Source organism: Bombus fervidus, chromosome 5 (genome assembly GCF_041682495.2).
Source record: "Bombus fervidus isolate BK054 chromosome 5, iyBomFerv1, whole genome shotgun sequence".
NCBI classification, from domain to species: domain Eukaryota; kingdom Metazoa; phylum Arthropoda; class Insecta; order Hymenoptera; family Apidae; genus Bombus; species Bombus fervidus.
Genome location: NC_091521.1, coordinates 9,671,361 through 9,691,438, shown reverse-complemented (window position 1 = coordinate 9,691,438; position 20,078 = coordinate 9,671,361). Strand labels below are relative to the sequence as shown.

Genomic DNA, 20,078 nt, shown 5'->3' with positions numbered 1-20,078 from the left:
ATATCTTTCATTTGTCTTAATCTAGAAAGTATTCATATCACATGATTCTGGTTCACTTCGATTGTAATTCGCAGAAGGTCTTACGATTAGTATAAAACAGACTCGAGAACCTATCCATCCATGATTGTAAAATGTAAATACGTTTAACGGTGTGCGAGAACTAACCAGACAATCTACTTTACTCAGCTAATCTATCATACTTTTTACCTTCATTACCACCTCTCAATCAATTATGAAAAGCCATTTTAAAGCAGTATTTGCAGAAAAAGTCTCAAATATAGGATCGTAGAAACGTTTGCTCATTAAAATAAGTTAAAGCCGGAAAAAAGTGAATAATGCGTGTTAACGATATTAATTTTTTCTACTACTGCAAACCTAGATACAGAATTTTCATTTTCACACGTGTACGAATCAAAAAGCACGATACAACTACAAGATCACTGTTGAGGAACTTAGAATTGACTATCCAAAGTTTGTGATACAGACGACCTAATTTCAGTTCACAATCTGTATAAGGAGACCAAAAACGAATTCAGGTCACGAACGTGCTTTACTGCTACTACACTACAACACAAACTTCCCTAATTTTTAAGACAAAACTTTGAGAAATCGTAACGAAATTCGTCTTAGTTAATACTACATACAATACTCACAGAAATATTCAAAAAATCATAAAAACCTTTCATGAATTATACGAAACATTTTGAAACTTCATTAGACTATTGTGGTTGTATTAGTCAAATTTAAAAACGATGTGAAAATGTACGTAGAAATTACAAAATATTTTCTGCGAACATATACTTCGCAAAGATCACCAAAGCGTTCGTACAGGATCGGACACCATCCAGCTATGTTCTTAAACTTTCGTTTCCTAAATTCACCGTAGTTAATTCTACATATAATTTTACTAAAATAAATAATAAGAAATACAATCAATTTGTATGAATATAACAACTACAACAGAAACTTGCGCAGCATCGAACGTGTAAGTCGAGCAACATTTCTAAATTCATCGTAGCTAATTCTACATATAATTTTATTCAGATAAATAATAAGAAATACAATCAATTTGTATGAATATAACAACAACCACAAAATATCGTAAGTATGGTCGAACGCGTAAATCGAGCAACATTCTTCAACCCTCCATTATCTAGAACCTCTCAACGCGAAGGGAAACCAAGCCTATGAATACATACCCCGAAGCGTCGATCCGACGTTCCGGCGACGGACCCGAAATAATAATATCGCCGGATCCACCGGTGGGTGAATTAGGTCGGTCATGCGAGAGAGGCAGGAGAACCACTGAGTTCCCGTGTAGCTGCTTGAATGCGCAAATGATTGGTGAGATCGTGGCAGCAAGTAGGCGCCTGGCGTCTTTGCCCCCGGTTGGCCGGTTCGTTGCTCCTACAATGGCCCGGTGCAAGACTGAACAGTGAACTCTCACCCCTTCGAAGATGGTATAGCCCCCTGCTATGAGCACGTACCACAGGCTTTCTCGTGTTCCCGTTTCTTGAAAAGTGATCCCTTTAACAGCCCTGGGCCGGGGACAGCCGCGCCTTCCTTCGGCTCTTTCGGCTTATCAGAAACCTTTCTTTCGTCCAACGTTTCTCCAACGATAAGTGGTAACTCGGAATGAATTGTTTATTCTCCACGTTTCTTGGTCTCCTTATTGTGATTCAAAATTGATGGATCTTACGTGAGTGATTTGATTTTTTTTTATTATTAGAAAACCTAAGCCGAAAATATTTGCAAGTCGATCGTTTAAACTTTTAGGTTTGTCGAGATGATTATGAGGCGAACAATTGGAGTCTGGTGAGTTCTGGTAGAGATAATATTCTTAATATTTTTAGTATGGATTATTTTTTATGCCACATATTAATATTTGTAATGTAGACGTTTGTAAATCCTTTCGAGTTCCAAGAATAAAGGAATTTTCCTAAAGTAAGCGTAAATATATTTAAACTATAAACCCAGGACAGAGATTAATGATTAATTTACTACCGGTTGAAAATAGTTGTATCGTGTATGTATAGAAAAATATATACTTCCAAATCATAGAACTTTTAGGGAAGTTTGAATCGATAGGAGAAAGACGAAAATTGAAACTTTCGTACGACACAAAGGCAAAGAAATAATTTCAAGAAATTCTTCTTATAATGATATCTACTTCAATAAAGAATTTATAGAGGATTTTGTGTCTTACACGCGTGTAAACAACGATTGACTTATATTTACAAGTATGTAAATACACGTATTAACGTAGTAACTGTGTTATTATTATGTCTTAGCCATAATATACACACACATATGTATACAGTGTGCATTATGAATTATGAATATTTAACCGCGAAATTATTAGATAATGTTAATACGTTGACACTTATGAAAGTAATTAGTTGCGTTATAGATTAATTACCAAGTAATGAATAGATAACAAGCTTATTATTCATTTTATTGTACCGTAGTAAAACATTTAACAAGTATCGCAAATGTAAATGTTCTGTAATAGACAGATGATGATAGAGAATATAAAGAAATTGCAAATGAAAATATTCATGCTGAATAAAATTGATCTGTTCGAAGAGTTTTTTAAAGGCCATTGAAGCAAGATAACTTTTTTCGAAATTCAGGTCAACTTCTGCACCGGTTTTTTTCTAATCTTCCCTTATTTATAATTGCACTAACTATTTGTGTAGATTATTAGCGACATGAAAGAATAGGAAGTTACGTGGAGCTATAAATTATTATGTACCTTTAAATATTTTAAGCGATTAATAACACTTGTATCGATTTGTTATGTTTTAAATTGTTCTTTATGATAAATTTTATATGGAATTGTGTATGAAGAATATAATTCCTCTTATTGTGTACAGGATGATGTGTTCTATTGCTAATTTAGTATTGTATGAATTACAAAATAGTACACCTTCTCTTATAAGTAGACGTTAATAAATGATTTTTGTATATATTGTAATTATGTAAATATGTAGTATCCTAATCTTGAAATTACTATTTGATAAATAGTACTTGATCGTTTCGTATTTAGATGTATAATAATTTCGACATATTAATTTTCCATTTCAAACTTTTCTCTTCATCAAAAAGTAATCTTTCGAAAGATCACAGATCGAAAAACTCTTTGATTATGTATACGACAAACGATTCACCATTTCGTTACTTAAACAAAAGATTTCCATCGGTTATAAAAATAAACTTGCAGATAAGATTATGCGGATATAAATGGATATATATCTGTACAAAGATCTATCGTGATTAAAATTCATTAAGCAAACTCTAAACCCTATATGATTATCAACAGAAGAGAAAAAAGCCATTTTAAATTAACTAAAGATTGAACGTATTTAATTATTTTATAAAATACGGGTAATATGAAATTTTTGCGGAATTTAAATACGATTAATTTTTATGGGTAAACTTTAAATTAAATAATGGTAGAAAATGAGATGATACGAAGTAAAAATGTAAATCACCGTATTAAAAAACATACCCTTAATTACCTTAATTAATTAGATTATGTAATTACGTGAGAATTATCAATTTAATTATTTAAAAACTAAAGTATAAAATTCAGAATTAAAAAATAATGTATTAAGAATGTATGATCTGAATGAAAAGTATTCAAAATAAATGACAAACGTTTTAACATCGATTAGCATTCTCAACTTTACCATCTTATTTCTACAATACTTTACGATATGTGTATATATTTTTAATAATTGTTTCGACGAGTTATCCATTGGTGTTTGATTTCCATTTTTACATATCAGACAGCAACAAAATTAAAAAGCCTATATAAAATATATTTGCAACATTAAATTCTACTGAAAGACCAATTTTCCATTCAATAATATGGTTACGATTAATAAATAATATAAGGAGTAATATATAATATCTAATTTTACATTTGTGTAACAGTGGATAAAGTAAATGTAATATATGCAACACATAAGTGAACAATGGTGTATTATCACATGGAAAATATTGAACCAAAGAAAATTCTAGCCGAGCTATGTATATTTGCGGGTTAATTAATTAATGTATCTACGTTCATTTCATATCAGGTCGAATCGAGAATAAGGATAAAACGTCTCGTCTGCCCTCGCACGTATAATCATGACTCGAGAACGAACACCTGTGTTATCGTCTTCCTCTACTTATTACGCATAAGATGATAGTAAACTCAAAACTCGTCTCACAACGAACCTGGCAATTCCGTACAAGAGAGTTAATCGAAGCAAAGCATGCGTTCTCTCCTTCCTTCCTATTGCAGTGAAATATATTTATGAATCCTGTCGCGACGAATTTATGCGCGGTTCTAGAAAATGAAGAGAAAAGTTATCGTTCTCTTGAATTGAAATAAAAGTAGATCCTCGAATTCATCATTATTTTAATTATAAAGATATTCGTAGGATACTTGTTGGTGTATTTACAGAATAAAATGGTACATTAGGTTGCAATGAATAAGTAAATTTCAATGAGCATGGTTCTTCTTGGTTAATAAGAAGTTTTTTAATTTCTGATGAAATTATCGTAATTTCCTCTTCGTGGTTATTCCGTTTTCGTGCTACGATGTTTTTTCAACTTCCTTTATTATATCGATATTAGCGTATTTATACCAACAAGGAGATGGCAAGAACTGCGAAATCTTTAATGAGTTAGCTCTATGTCGATTCGATACTTTAGGTTAATGGTAAAATAGCCACAAAAGGGTTTACATGAGCTTTTCTTTGAGAAATTAATAAATGATTTTATATCTTGATGAATTCTTTTAATATTAATATTATGTTTCTTTCTAATATTAAATTTTCACAATTTATTTAGGTACACTCTTTATTACATTTATTTATTATAGTAATTTTGCATATCTCTACTATTTTGCGGTTGGAGTATGTAATAAAAACATTTGAAACATAAGAAATTGCTACACCAGGAACATAATTTCACTGAAATCTTTTTGAGATTAACCATCGACGTGAAGCATCCAATACACATACAGTCAACTCATTCAAGAATTCACAGTTCTGATCATGTTCTTGTAAGTACTACAATGTATATAATGAATTATTAAATTATTATTATCGCACATGCATTTCACATATGTAATTTGACCATTGTTTCCTAGAGTTTATTCCTTTTACCAACAACGATATATTTGACGACTAACTCTGTCCTGAAATTCCGAATAACTTTTCGCTTTTGAAATATATTTACGCTTTGTATAAATATTCTCTAGTACATAGCGAGCGCTCAAATTGAATGATTGCAATCGTTTTTGCTAATGAAAGAATTAATTAAAATTTCAGTTAGTTACATTCAAAAATTCGTTACGGAGAGAACTTGGAAGACGTTCGTGTAACATCCATCGAGAAGAATACGGTACTTACGGTAAGCCAATAAGAAAAATCACAGAGGAATTCTCCCCGCGGATCTTTCATCATACCGCCCGAAGATTCCGTAACGATAATTTGGAAAACAGTGGAATAAGCAGGAAAAGTTTCGCGATTACGCGAATGTGAATTCACAGAAAATTGTTACGTTCTGCCGGAAATGATATTTCAGTGTCTGGTTAAGCACTTTTAGAAAAAATGAATGATACGAGGGGCTGAACTGCGCTAAGCACGCCAGAAAAAATTTCAAGTGGCGCGAAATATAAAACGTTAACTACACGAACGTAGGAAAGTGAAGCGGGGAACATTTTACTTCTATAATGATCTCTTCATTTCTCGCGGTCTATAACGCGCAAAACTTTCGTAAAACCACAACGATACGTCACACCTTGCTCCATGTAACACACCTGCAACTGAGATTTTACGTTTACACTCCCGACACGTTAAATCTCTTAATTCTTTTAGCGTCGATACGGTAACAAAAAGTAGACGCGTTCGTTCCTTTTATTGGAAAAGAGAAGCCTTTCTTTCTTTCCTTTTCCTCCGCGCGTGTGTTTTTTTTACGCTTTTCCGTTTGAATTCTTCGCGGTGGTCCAACAATGCATACAGGTAAAGTAAATCCGTGCCCGTTTTCACGCTGCGCATAGCGAGCACATAAATGAAAGTGGGGCAAGATGACGAATTGCAATCTTTTCATACGCGGGTCCGGATAACCGGAGTAGGATTTGTCAAAATAACACCGATAAAAAGCTGGCCGCAAGTGGAATTTTAACACGCTCGGGTTTAGCGTGTAACGTAGGAACCACGAGACAAGAATCATCAATGTGTTTTTTGGAAAACGTTCCTTACGGTGATTTACAACCATTGAAATAGTGATATTGGTTTGTTGATAAGTTAGAAAAGGGGATCGTAATTTTATTTGCAATACCTCGAAACATCGGAGGATTATTGATGACGATTTGAGTAGGACAGATACAATACCGTTGTCGTGTCCTTGTCGTTTATATCGGTGGACAAATGTTCTTTCAAACCTTGCTCTCGATACTTGCATTTTTCACGGTTTCACGCGAGCTTTGGACAGTTATATTTCTACATATATCCGGTTATTCTAAAAGTGATATTGTATTTTTGTCAAATTTTGAAATTGTGGAAAATTAAAGATTTTAATTTGTAGCTTTAAATTATCGACTATTAAAAAATAATAATTCGACTATTACAAAGTGGGTATTTGTAAGCAATAACGAGGAATTTCAGATAAAAACTGTTCCATGAATTTTATCGTATTTGTCGAAAGTTTAGTATGCAATTACAAGAAAGGACTATGATTTCAATTATAAGAATGAATCTTTCTAATCCTGGCTTTTTAATAAATCGATCAACATTTTTATTATTATAGAATAGAGCAATTAAAATGAGTCGCTCAGAAGCCGAATTAATGAATTTCATCGACTGAAATACAGCGAAAATTGATGATTATCATTATAATTATTTAATTTCATCTCAAAATTTGTACTTACTCAGATATACTATTTGCTTGTAATAAATAAATTTATCGAAATAATACTCTGTTTCTGAAGATGTACAATACTAATTTACAGACTTACCTCCTATTAATCATCTAAAACATTAAATATAACTATTCTAAATTTGTTTTCAAATCCATTCGAGTTTAGAAATTTCTCACGATAACAACCGCAATAATTAATTAAATTCCATTAATAAAATGAAAACATCTCTCTTCAACACGCTTCATCGAAACGTTTCTCGTCCATTAATTACCAAAAAATTCACGAGGAGCGATCACGGAGCATTTAGTGATTTTCCACCGCGTGTTGGAGCTACATTCACTAGCGAAAATGCGGGGAATCGAAAGTTTTTAACGCGTTCGAGCTATTCACCTCTAAATTCCGCGCGAATGAAATCGTCGGGAATTTTAGACTTCATTTTCTCTGTCGCCGCGGAATCATGGAAGGGGCTTTATTTTAATAATTGAACGAACTACCTAGTTGTCGAGTATCCACAGAGTTCCTACGAGTTCCTCCATTCTCGTCGTGGCGACGACGACGATGCCGTTGAAAATGGAAGACAGCGATCCGTACGAAATCGACCGATGGAATGCGAACGAGATCGATCATCGTACGAGCCTTAACGCCACGACGAATGTTATCGTGAAACTGTTGCCGGTAAATGTTGATAAATTCGCGGAAGTAATCGTCGTACAGCGATACTCGAAAGGTCGAGCTTCAATACGGAAGTTAGTTCAAACATTGAAAGTTCGTTCGATCGACTCGAAATGCGTGCGCCGATTCCGCTATTCATAGAGTTCAGGCGTCTTTGTGGATTTATTTAACAAATTCATCAGATTGTTTCCACCCCTTCGGGCAGAACGGACGAATGGATTATAACGTATTATATTCGAATCACCGTGAAAGCTTCTGAACCGGTCACGGAAAGAGGGCGTCCAAGTGTTTGTCGATAAACTTAGCCGGTATAACGTATGAACGGAGAAAGAGGGAAAGGTTTTACTTAAAAGCTCCGCTGCAAAGTTGAAACGAGATCGTGGAATGCCGAGGAATTGTGCTTTGAGAAAAATGGGAAATGATGGAGGATTTTCTTCTTTCAGTAGACGTTCATGATTAATACTTGGAAATAATACCGAGAGGTATAAATATTGTAATTAATTGGTTCTGTTTTATGTCCCTTTTATCCCTTTATCCTTTGGTTTTAGTAGTCCGATGCAGTATGTGAAATTATCGTTTGATAACGTAAAACAAAATAACATCTGTTTGATTAAAATGTGCACATTGCTGTGAACGACATTTTTACAATGTATAGTATTCTTCTCTAAAGGATTGCTTTAAAAATTAACATTTTTCCATGTCTTTAAATTTGTATTTATTTAATTTATTTAATATTTACCTATATCATAACAGTATTTACAAGAAACCAAATTAAATATTCTCTCAAATTATGGATTTTACAAGAAATATAGATGTACTGCTAATTTCGACAAATATTCACAATGGTGATTATGAATTTCAGTTCAATAATTAGAAATATGTATAATTATAACTATATATTAGTATGATTAAATAGGTATAAATTAAGTAATTCAATAGCAATTGAATTATTCAGTTAAGCAGGCTGAAAAAGAAATTACTTTTTCTATTGGAAATTTTAGATTTAGCTACTTCAAATCAATCGAATATCATAAAGCTTTACAGTAAATAGGTACAAGATATGTAGAACCATAAATTCAATATTGAATTAATATGAGATTTCTATTAATACATCAAATAGCAATCTATAAAGTTACATGAAATTGGTGGTCCATACCAATTTCGGTGTTTCATTATAACTTTTCAATGAAATGTCTCCAAATCGATAACGATATATCAGTACTTTCTTTTCGCGCTTGCTGAAAAAAGAAGTTGCGACACCATATTATAGTGTTATTCGTGATACGACGCTCAAAATTTATGTTATTCAATAACAATAATAACAAAATCAATGAAAAACATATTCTTTTAATTCATTTATATTATCATTAGCTATATTAAAGTATATAAATGTCGTAAGAAAACAAGATATGAAATTCATTTTGACTCCTATAATTAGTAATTAACAGTATATTGAAAAAGATGAATGCAAGTTCTGTTGCACCAGATTTTGTAAATTATTCATGAATTGATAACAAGCAAAAATTTTAATTAATGACATACTGTATAAATGATTACTTGGGATATTTATTTTATAATAACCATTATTAATTTTGCATCGTTCGACACAGTACTTAATTGAAATGTACGATTAAAGAATATATTATCATCACCTTGGAGGCTTAAATTTACGACTAAAACAAAATTTGTTGTACTTGAAATAATCTTAACGGATTCTAATGAACGATTTCTGAAGGCTTTTATTTCTAATGATGTAATTTTTAAAATCTTAATTTCTTTTGAAGCCACCAAAAACAACTGATTCCTCCGCGTATCCACCATCTCTTAATTCTAAACACTAGAAAACATAACAATTTAATATTCATTGCAAGACAGAAAGAAATCTAATCGCGTAATATCAAGTACTAAAAACTAGTTGTTAGCTTTAAAATTAATTACCAGGTACATACTTGCTACTAGTAACTGATTAACTACAGTTTCCCAACATGCACACGCTTAGACCTAATTATTATACCTGCCGTACATAGTTCATAATACATGTAAGTAAGCTTACACCACGTGTTGTGCAAAACTAGATTCCACGACTCGTAAATCGAACAAACAATTTTCCACTACCGTTCGACAAATAACTTACCATCTCTTTCAACTATGTTCATTACGAATTCACGGGAGATTACAAAAGGACGCTTCGTGACGAATTTCCGACGAAAAATTTCAACCAGCCACGTGTATCTGTACGATAACCGATAGTTCCGTGTATCACTTTGAAATATGCATTGCAACTGTAATCACTCATCGGAACTTTTATGACACATTTTTAAACAAACACCGGTGCATCAGGTCTCGCGATACTTTGCAAATAAAGTGGATATTTCTGCTCTCGAGCACGAACAGTCGTGACCGGACAATCGCAATTTTCGGTCGGAAGCTTCGATTCCAATTTTAAATGAATTATATTTTAAATTCGATCGTATAAAATTACATGGAACTCCCACGGCAAACTTCCAGCGGACTTTCGTAATTTTCGATGGAGCCACAGAAATTTATTGCCACTCTATGTATACCAGGCATTTCGTTCTGCCCGATCATTTCACGCAAATTGAAACGGTCAATCGAACTGTCGCCCTTCCGATTTCTCTGTCATTTAATCGCGAATCAAGCAATTTCAACACGAGAAGAGTACGAGATACGATTAATAATAGATCGATCGAAAGTGGTTTCTTTTAATAAACTTCGTCCTCTTTCCAATCAATTGTATTTTCGTTCGTACAGTTACTATGGAAGAAAGATAATTGGAAAATACGAATAGTAATACGCAATTAGACTGCGAATGTTTATACAAATTCATATTTTTATGATGAAATTAAGAAGATACGAAGCTTAATACACGTGGACGTAATTTTTGAAAAATTTAACCATTTGAACGTGTCGTATCCGCTTTTCATAAACATTCAAACATTAGCTTCTAGTTAGTGGTGAGAGCCACTTGATAACATCATTAGAGCATGAAACTGTTATAACTAGTTCGTAGTTTAAGCTCTGAAAATTCCTACTTTCATATCCCATCAATTCGCAATTGCGAAAAGAGCATAGTGAACAACTCTCATTCGAGACTCATATTTTGAACAAATGAAATAAAAAATTCCTTTCTAATTAGGTTCTTCGTAAGTATAAGAAGAAATAAAATTTCAGAAATATTAATATTCAATATTTAACGTGATATTGCTAATCGATCACCAGGTTTCACGCACTATACGTTTATAAATAAAGATTATGTGTTTAGCGTAAGTGTAAAAATCATAGATACATGCTTCAAATAATTTAGTTTTGTGTATCATATTTTTCTCATCTGTACTCATAGAACACACTGACAACTTAAGTTAAACAATTTTATTAAAGCTAAGACGTGGCCTATGGCTTTCGACCGCTTTGTAACGCAAATATTCGAAACACAAATCCATTCCACTGCCATACTCCCACGCCATTCCGTAAAGTAAACGAAGCGTAAACAAAATTTTCAAATAATCGCTGGTAACATCGCCACGAAGAGCCCACGGCAAGGCATTATAACCTGAAACCGGCTGTAAATAAAATAGCCAATAATTCGCAACCGCAACAAAAGACTGACGACCCACCCACGAGCCTTAACGTGGTTACAGCACGTAAACCAGACGCGAAGCCGCGTCAGGCACACCTTACGATCGCCCATAAACATAATTAACCAACGAATCGACGCACGCGAACGCGTGGAAGCGTGTGGCCGCGAAGAGTGAATAGAGGAGGAACGTGCAAACAATCGTAGCCCGGTGGTAGCCAGATAGGTTCATGAGTAACAGTAAATACCAGCTTCCGAATCAGCTGTATCCCGAATTTCCGGGACTTTTAAAACCCTTTTGAGGTACTCTGGTTAGCCACAATGTTTACAATGCAACTATCAGCGAATAGGGTGAGAGCAAGGGGCCACGGAGTCACGCACCCGTATCGAGACCAGGCTAAAAACCAGGGAAACCTTCGCACACAAGCACCGATCGCGTGTACATCTACACTGGTCAATGGTCGAGGACTATGTTTTCAGCGGGAATAACGATTCGTGGTATAACGTATAATTAACATTTGGCGACGTCATTAAACCAACCCTCCTCTACATACTGCATGTGTTTTAAACGCCGACGGAACACTAACGCGACCGCTTAATACATCGTTGTTGCTCCTACCTTTTTCCATTCCCATGCTTCGCAATGAAAATTTATGTCGTTTCGTGATTTTTGGTTTGGAAGTATTTTAATTTGGATTCTCTTATTTCTTGGTTGTATTCGAGTTTCGTGATTAGATTGTTGTATATGGGTCACTTGTTAGAAGAAATTGTATCTAAAGATTGTTAAAGCGTGAAAATTATGTGTATGTAAGATGTGGTTTAAAGAAAATAAAAGTGGTTTCACAAAATAAAAGCTTAAAGTCTGTAAGTGGTTATTAATTGTGAAGAATTATACGTCGAAAGGTATGTGACGAGGATGACTAGCGATATAAATAAAAATACGAACGACTACATCTTGAAACTCATCTGTTTGACGTTTTCTAACACATGGGCTTCTTCTAGACTTAGGATAGTTATCTTTCCCGATAATTTATTACGACAGCTAGAAATATATATGAAGTAACTTACACCGAAACGAGCTCGTGTTTCCTATCCAAAATAATATATGTGAGTGAATATATTCTACCAGTAGAATTAAAAATGTAAAAATCAATTTCCTATAAACAACTTACATATATATACTATTTCCAATGGATGAAAAACCATTTTTTACGTATGAAAAAATACAATATTTTCACAGGGAAACATAAGATTCACCAAACAATTACGCGTGTTATGTATACGGTACCATACAAGTCCAAGTCGTCTACACCCTAAAGCTGCCTAATCCAGAGCACAATTATTCATAATTAATCCACTTTAAACTAGGCAACCTCCCTATTCTAGTCAACCCGGATCTAATTCATCCAACTGTCCCCGTTAAGACCCAAATAATGCCGTATGCGAAATTCACGTGTACTGGCGTGTTAGCGAGACCACGAAGAGAACATCGTTCATTTAAAAACGCCGGTGTTCGCCCATAGTATGTGTCAAACTTGTTCGAATTCGAATAGAATCCGGCGCCTACGTTACTGGTTATCAGCAACAAAATGCACGACTCTACAGTGCCGAACAGTACATTTGTCAGCGTTGTCTCAAAACTGAAAGTTTATCGATTTTGCATAGAAGGCGACCAATTATAACAATGAAATCATTGTAACAATCGATAGTCGGCCTGTAATGCGGCCGGTCCAGGTCGCGTTGTTATCGCGCGACGGAAAACGGCCGCGTAACTACTCGTCGCTTGAATCATCGACTGACAAATGGGCCGCGAGTCGCGCCGAATGACAAATCGAAGCTCCAGATTCCAGCACGTGAGGGTGAAATTACGGTGCGATCTGCCAACACCGACTGGTTCCGCGTCGTAATACTTCTCTGTCGAACGTTCGAAGCAGAATCGTACAAAGTGAGCCGTGAGTCCACGCTTAAGAGTGAACCCTGTTGGTGAAGATCACGCTCTATCAATCTGTCCGTAGCTTCTGGTACTCTTGCGAATAGACGTGACTAGACGCTCGATAAATCTTTAGCTGATTCATCGGCATTTATTTGTGTCGATCGCGTTGGTATATCGTGACTGCAATGATTTCGAGAGATTATGATTTGCGGCACTCTTTGCTGATGTACAAACGTACATACGTTTATATCGATACGCGTTTATCGATGTTTAATACTGTTGCATAATAATGGCTGCTGCTTAGTCTTGCTCCGTAATTATTATTCTTTTTACATCAAAATGCAAATCCTCTTGGTACGGCAAGATTTAATTTGTTTCATATATGTTTAAGATGTTTAATATAGTTGGTCAACTTCATCAATTAAAAAGTAGGAAAAGATGACGATGTTACAGTTATTTTTTTAAACTTTGTCCTGGAATTTGCGATTATCGATGCTTGATTGTCCGTGCAATATACGAACTCATGGAAATAAATCATTTGTTTTCCGAGAAATTCAACATTGATTACGCATCTGGATTATGAAACTGAGAAACCTACAAGAAATGATATTCGTAAATCCGGTTTCTATGTAACAGAAAACTGATATCGATGCGATGCATGTATATCTCATCTTAAAAGTTGTCAACTTTTTTTTTCAAATTCGAATATGTGATTCATAAATATGCCAGTATGTACGCATATTTAACGTATCAGTCCATACAATCACATTACAGCACTCACCGTTAAAAGAAAGAAAAATCCGTTTCGAAAGCGTAACTAACGATGCAACAATTAAGAATTCACTGAATTATCACTCAACGAGCAACGCCCAAGTGAAACACAATATACCATGACGTATAAGCCTGTCCCATAAAGTACACTCGACCATACGCGTGCATGCAATAAACGTTTAGGATGCATTTAGCGTTGGCTGAAATACGGCCAGGCCGCGTTTGCTGCGACATTTTAACGTTTTATAAAGATAGAAGATGTCTAACGCATATTGCTTATAGAGAAAAGTCCATTATTTTTAGTTTCCACTTTCGTATTTTCAGCGTGAAATTCTAGCCAGAATATCCCAGCAGTGACGCGTCCTTAACGGCTACGATAAAAATAAGACGAGTGGGGGCGAGTCAACCCTTTTCGGCCAAACCACTCGAGTTATCCGCGTTGAAAATACGTCAGCATGAATTACGGCCCTCCTAATTCGCCCTGTTGGCCGTGAATCTCTCTCTCTCTCTCTCTCTATCTCTCTCGATGTCTCTCTCATCCCTCGTCACGGATTAAAGAGTGTGATCCCAAGGAATCACGCTTCGCGTCATTGCGGTGAGCCGCGTCTCTTCAAAATAGGGAGGGACAGGGTGGAAGAGCAGAGCGGAGAAAGGTGACGGATCTTAGGGGATGGAGAAACAGCCTGAAAATGTGTCCCTCTCGACTTCCGGCCGGATAGAGTCCTGGAACTCGGCAAGTAAGGCAGGTAGCGCGGAGTAACTTATCGCCTAATAAATTCCAGCCATTAGACTGCGGGAAGTAATGGATGTACCATTTGCACCCTCCAGTACGCTTCGTGGTGGGTAACTCGGTAGGCGTGAAAGGGAGGACGAGATGATGAGAGAGAGAGAGAGAGAGAGAGAAAGGCAGGCAGACGGACAGACAGACAGACAGACAGACAGACAGACAAACAGACAGAGACGAAAGAGAAGGAGAAGCCGTTGTGCCGGTTTCCTCTCTCGCCTAGACGAATTCTAGATATCGATTTAAAGTTTGGCGTTACTCGGTTACTGCATATATTTAGGCAAAGACTCGATTAGGTGTAGCAGCAGCTATCCAGGCCGGTTGCACGGCGCGTTTATCGCGTCGGCCAGAAGAGAAGGCAGCATGCCTGGAAACGCGGTTACCTGTTATCGCTTTCGTGGTAACACGATTTTCGAATTGAATCGAGAATCGATGCCGGCTAGTAAATCAGAAAAGGAATCCACGGACAATTTTCACGACTATTTTATGCGGCATAAAACGTTCACGCAGATAAGGGAATGACGGATAACCGTGCGCAGAGGTTGCGGACCCAAGTAACGAGATACACACACATACACACATACCCAGCGTCTATCAGTTTTGCCTGCCATACTATCGCGATCTTCGCGCTTTAACTGAAATCGGTGGTAAGGTGCCAGTAACAAATTTTCGGATATACTTGTAAAGTCTACGACCAAGCTGTGGCTTGTAGGAATTAGTTAGAGTTTTAGTATCGCGCGAAGTTTCTAGGAAAAACGTTGATTACCACGGTACTGAGATCGTGGATGCTTATAACGAATTACAACTCGAAACATGTTATTTGGTATCGGTAAATACTGAACTTGTAACATTACGATTGGAGAGATTTCTGCAAGAAAACTCCGTAAAACGAAGCAGTGAATTGGGTAAATTACGTTAGAAGTACTAAGTCTACTTGTTAAATAGTAATTACGTTTAAATTTATGGTTTGAGAAATAAACAGGAATCTTATAATGATTCCATTATTGGACTAGAAAATGTTAACATTTGTCAGATTTATATGCTCTTTTTCTCCTTAGTTATACTTATACTCCAGATATTTTTCGTGTAGCATAGTATAAGTTTAAAAGATTTCATAATAATTATCGTATATAAATTTAGTTTTGTTATCGTTTATCTGAATAACTGGTGACTGTGTATTAATTGCAAAACGTATTTCTAAAGAAATTTACTGCAGTTCAAAATATGAATAGATTGTGCAGTTACAATAAGGGATCGTTATCTCGAGGAAGGAACATTTGTATACGAAAATACAGCAACATTCTCCAAATAGTTGAAGGTTTCTGTTTATCGGTCGAAAGTTGTTCTGTTCACGAGTTTGATATTCAACTTTCTTTGGTTATATCGCCATAGTTTGCTCTACTTTCCATACTGCTACGTTACTTTGGTCAATTTGTTAAACTAATCTGACTGACTTAACCGATTCAATGTAATCTTCACCTATTTGACTTCGATTATATTTATGCTAATTCAACGTAAGTAGAACCTAACTTGGGTATAATTCAGGATATCTTCGATCAAGTAATTTGCATATTACTCCAAATATCTGTAAAAGAAGACGATAAAATAGAAAATATTCCAATGTAATATTCAATAGCAGACAGTAAGTTTATACAAATTTTAAAAGACCGGTGATAAAAATATTCGTAATGGGATCAAGAAAGGCAGTGTCAATAGAGCATCAAAAGATATCATTCGGTAGACTATAATTGTCCTAACTTTGTTCGAATTTATTCATTATTATTGAGGTTATTAGATGCATGCGAATACAAAGGAACACGTGGATAAATTATAAGGTAGAAAATATATATTTTAAAGCTATAGTGTAAATACAAAATTCGGAATATATTAAATATATACGCTAGCAATGTTATCCTATGACTGAAAACCCTGAAGCCATCGTCGCCTATTTACTGTTTATGGTTTGCCTTCAACGCAGTCTTTTGTCAATGCGCTGTCAATGACTTTAGTGCCTGAGAAAACTAAAAGACCAGATGTGGAGTTTTCTTAGAAGTGATGACCACTTCAACAATTATGATATTACTACCACGTATTTAACCATTTAAACGCGAATACGAATATGAGTAACTATTAATTTTTTCATCTTCTGGTATATGTTTTATAAAAAAGAAATTTCGTACGACAAACTTTTACAATCGAGGATTGCATATTATCTCAACCTAACATCGTAATTGCGTTTTGTCTACGCTAATGCCAAAAATCAAAGTTATCGCTAAAATCTCTACCTTAATGCTATCATCCATCAACTATTTAAAAAATCGATTCCTCTTCTGAAACTTTTCGAAACTTTGCTACAGAAGACGCTCGCCCACGATTTCCAATTTTATCGATGTCCCTTACGGAGAGCCACATAAAACTCGTAGAAACGTAAAGATGGTTAAGCCGCGGAAAATCTTAAAAAGCAGTTACACCGTGTCCCAGTTCCTGAGATCGGCCTGTCCTCACACCGACGTAGTAACGAATACGAACGATCGGGTCGCCTGTTTACTAAAGGAGATCCTTTCGTTAAAAGAGAGGCCTCCTCGACCTTACGTTGCGAACTTTCCACTCACTCGAGAGTGTCTTCGCAGTTACATATAACGATCGGTCGCCTTCGTCTTCTTGGCCACCGTTACGAGAGTCCTCGACGGAGAAGTTGCGCAACGAAGGCGATCATCTTAAAGAGTGATAAAGATGAAAACTTGTTGGTTAATGATGCGATCCCTTTGAACCATGGGACGAAGACTCGACCGAGTGGAAACTAGACGAGTATGTTCCCGAGGGCTGAATGAGCTAATAGTGGTAGATGTCTTTCGAATAACGACCACTATTTAGCGATTCGATATCCGTCGAGGTAATTACCGCTGCTGCTGGTTGAAAGACCGATTGAAAATGCGACGTAGCGCTCGTTGAAAACAACTTCGCTTTCGAGACGATTTTACGTATCGTCGACTGATGCGACACGATACCGTATTACGAAGTTCGAGTAATTTTAGTTCTACGTAGAAATATGTCAAGAGTGATTGTTAGGGAAAACGTTGAAGCATCGAAACAATACTGACATTTTCGTGTTTAAAATGAATACACTTGCAGAAGCTGAATAATTACAGATATTATTATATCAGAAATGAGGAGCGAGAGATATCGAGTGCAATAAGAAAATCGAAAATACTTCGCTTTGTTTCGGTAGGTCAAACTTAATTACGTTTCTGTAAGACATTCTTGATGACTTGCGTGTTTCTTTCTAATTATATGAAAAATATTTAAAGCACAATTTGATTCCTTTCAAAAGAATCACCTTACTTCTTTCAGATCATTTTTAAGATTCACAGAGAATCTTATTGTTTTATCAGCGTTTTTGTTTTAACAGCGTATCGGGATACTTTAGAAGAATAAATGTAAGCAGAATCCGCGGTACAGATAGACGTTTCTTCCGGCTTCGTCGGATTTACAGGATTCACCGTGAACAGAATCTCGAATAGAATTCTTCATGGTGGACTGACGAAATTCGTTTGTCAATAAAGCCTCGAGGAATATTCGTTTTATTAAACACACGTAGCTGGTCTTGGTACGGTTCCGTGCACACTAAATATCAAAAGAAATTTCGCCGTGCGATCATTCCCAAAGACCGAGTGCACCGTAAAACCGGGAGTCCATAGAAACGAACGTAAAACGGTTCGCTGTGCGTGGAAACGCTTATCGTTTGAAATTCCCTGCTCTTTTGGTCTTACCATTGTTCCAACGGCCCATTGCTCGACCGTTTCGTTATATGCACCTTAGAAAGGACGACGATTCAAGCAGAAAGAAATGTGCTCGTGATCGTGGAACGACTCGTTCGTCAGTAAGCCGCTTTATCGCATTCCTTGATTGCCCGTTTGTGTTTTTCAAATGATCCAGCTTGTCCGCAAACTCCTTGTGCCAATTGCTTCGTTACGACCATTATTTTGTATATTATATTACAAAATATAGTGGGAAAATCAGTTTCAACAGTAAACCTAAACGATAGATTACAGTTGTTAAAATATCTCTAATATCTTCTAGGACTAATATATCTAAAAAAGAGTATCTATATAAAGTGTATCGATTCGTAATAACAATATGTGAATTATATAAATATGTATATATATTATAACAGTAAAATATATAAAATGTACAGATCAATGGTACATTAATAGTCAGAAGCAGCGCTTGCTATTACACGACTCGTATATTCTCACTTATTAAATTTTCTTACGAAAATATCACAATTATTTTGTGTAATCATTTACATCTAGTCGTTCATCTGGGTTAAATTGATTATATCCTTAAGATTTATTTATGAAGATGGAACGAAAATTGATTGATTTATATCCTCGAGTAAGAGGAAATAATGGCCAAGAAAAATATTAGACAAATCCTTGAGATTCACACTCTTATCGTAACAAAGTTAAAAAAACATAAACGAATTACAGTGTATTGATCAACAAAAAGAATTTTTTTTCAAATAAAACGTTCAATTAACGCAACGTTGGCTCTGAGTAAATTAAGAAGATACTTGCAGCAATTGCCTATTTCCATCAAAAGTCGTGATCAAAGTCAAATTTAACATTCGGAGCGGTACATCTCGGAGAATTTAAACTCGAAGTATAACCACTTCGCTATAGGTATCCGCAGAAATGGTAAACACTAGACGAAGACTTATTTGAGAGGCACTGTAGGCTTCGTATAACGAAGCAAATGGTGACGCATGCATACAAATGACCCGGATATACATGGCACTGAAAGATCCCTGCCGCGGTTCCGAATGCACAGTGCCTGTTTGAAAGACTCCCAGGGGTCGTGTAAACTCGGCCGCGGCGCTCGTGAAAGCACAAATGACCGGTAGGGTACAGGTTGACGAGAATCGATCGACATACGCAGGATTTGCGATTCGACTCGGCAACCCGTGGTTACTGTATCGCGACATCGATATTAAAAGAGCCATCGTTGCGATACAATTATTTTACGTCCCGAGGTGGCATCGTCTGTAGTTTCTTTCGCACGTGCGCAATCACACGCGTTATACACCTTCGTGTATAAGTATTTGGACGCGTTCAAATTATTGCCGATATATCAAATAAATGTACTTTCAATGAAATTCTACGATCTAATTTCCACTACTCTCATCTTAACTCAGACAACCATGTGGTACAGATAACAGAAAACAACAGTCAATAGTAATCAGTATAAATAAAAGTAACTGAAAGAGAATGAACAGTTAGTGCTAATGGAAGACATCCGAGTTGAGTATATTTTATATCATTGTCATGAATATAAGAATCTGTCCTTTCGAATTCTATGATGGGTAGTCTGGATCGTTCATCAAGTTCTATAGGACATAGGTGTC

The 20,078-nt window shown here is 35.7% G+C and overlaps 1 long non-coding RNA gene across 1 annotated transcript in view; it reads right to left on the bottom strand.

The window, feature by feature from the left end:
- Positions 1 to 20,078, bottom strand: part of LOC139987311 (uncharacterized) — a 117,984-nt gene that overhangs the window by 52,315 nt on the left and 45,591 nt on the right. The window lies entirely within an intron of this gene.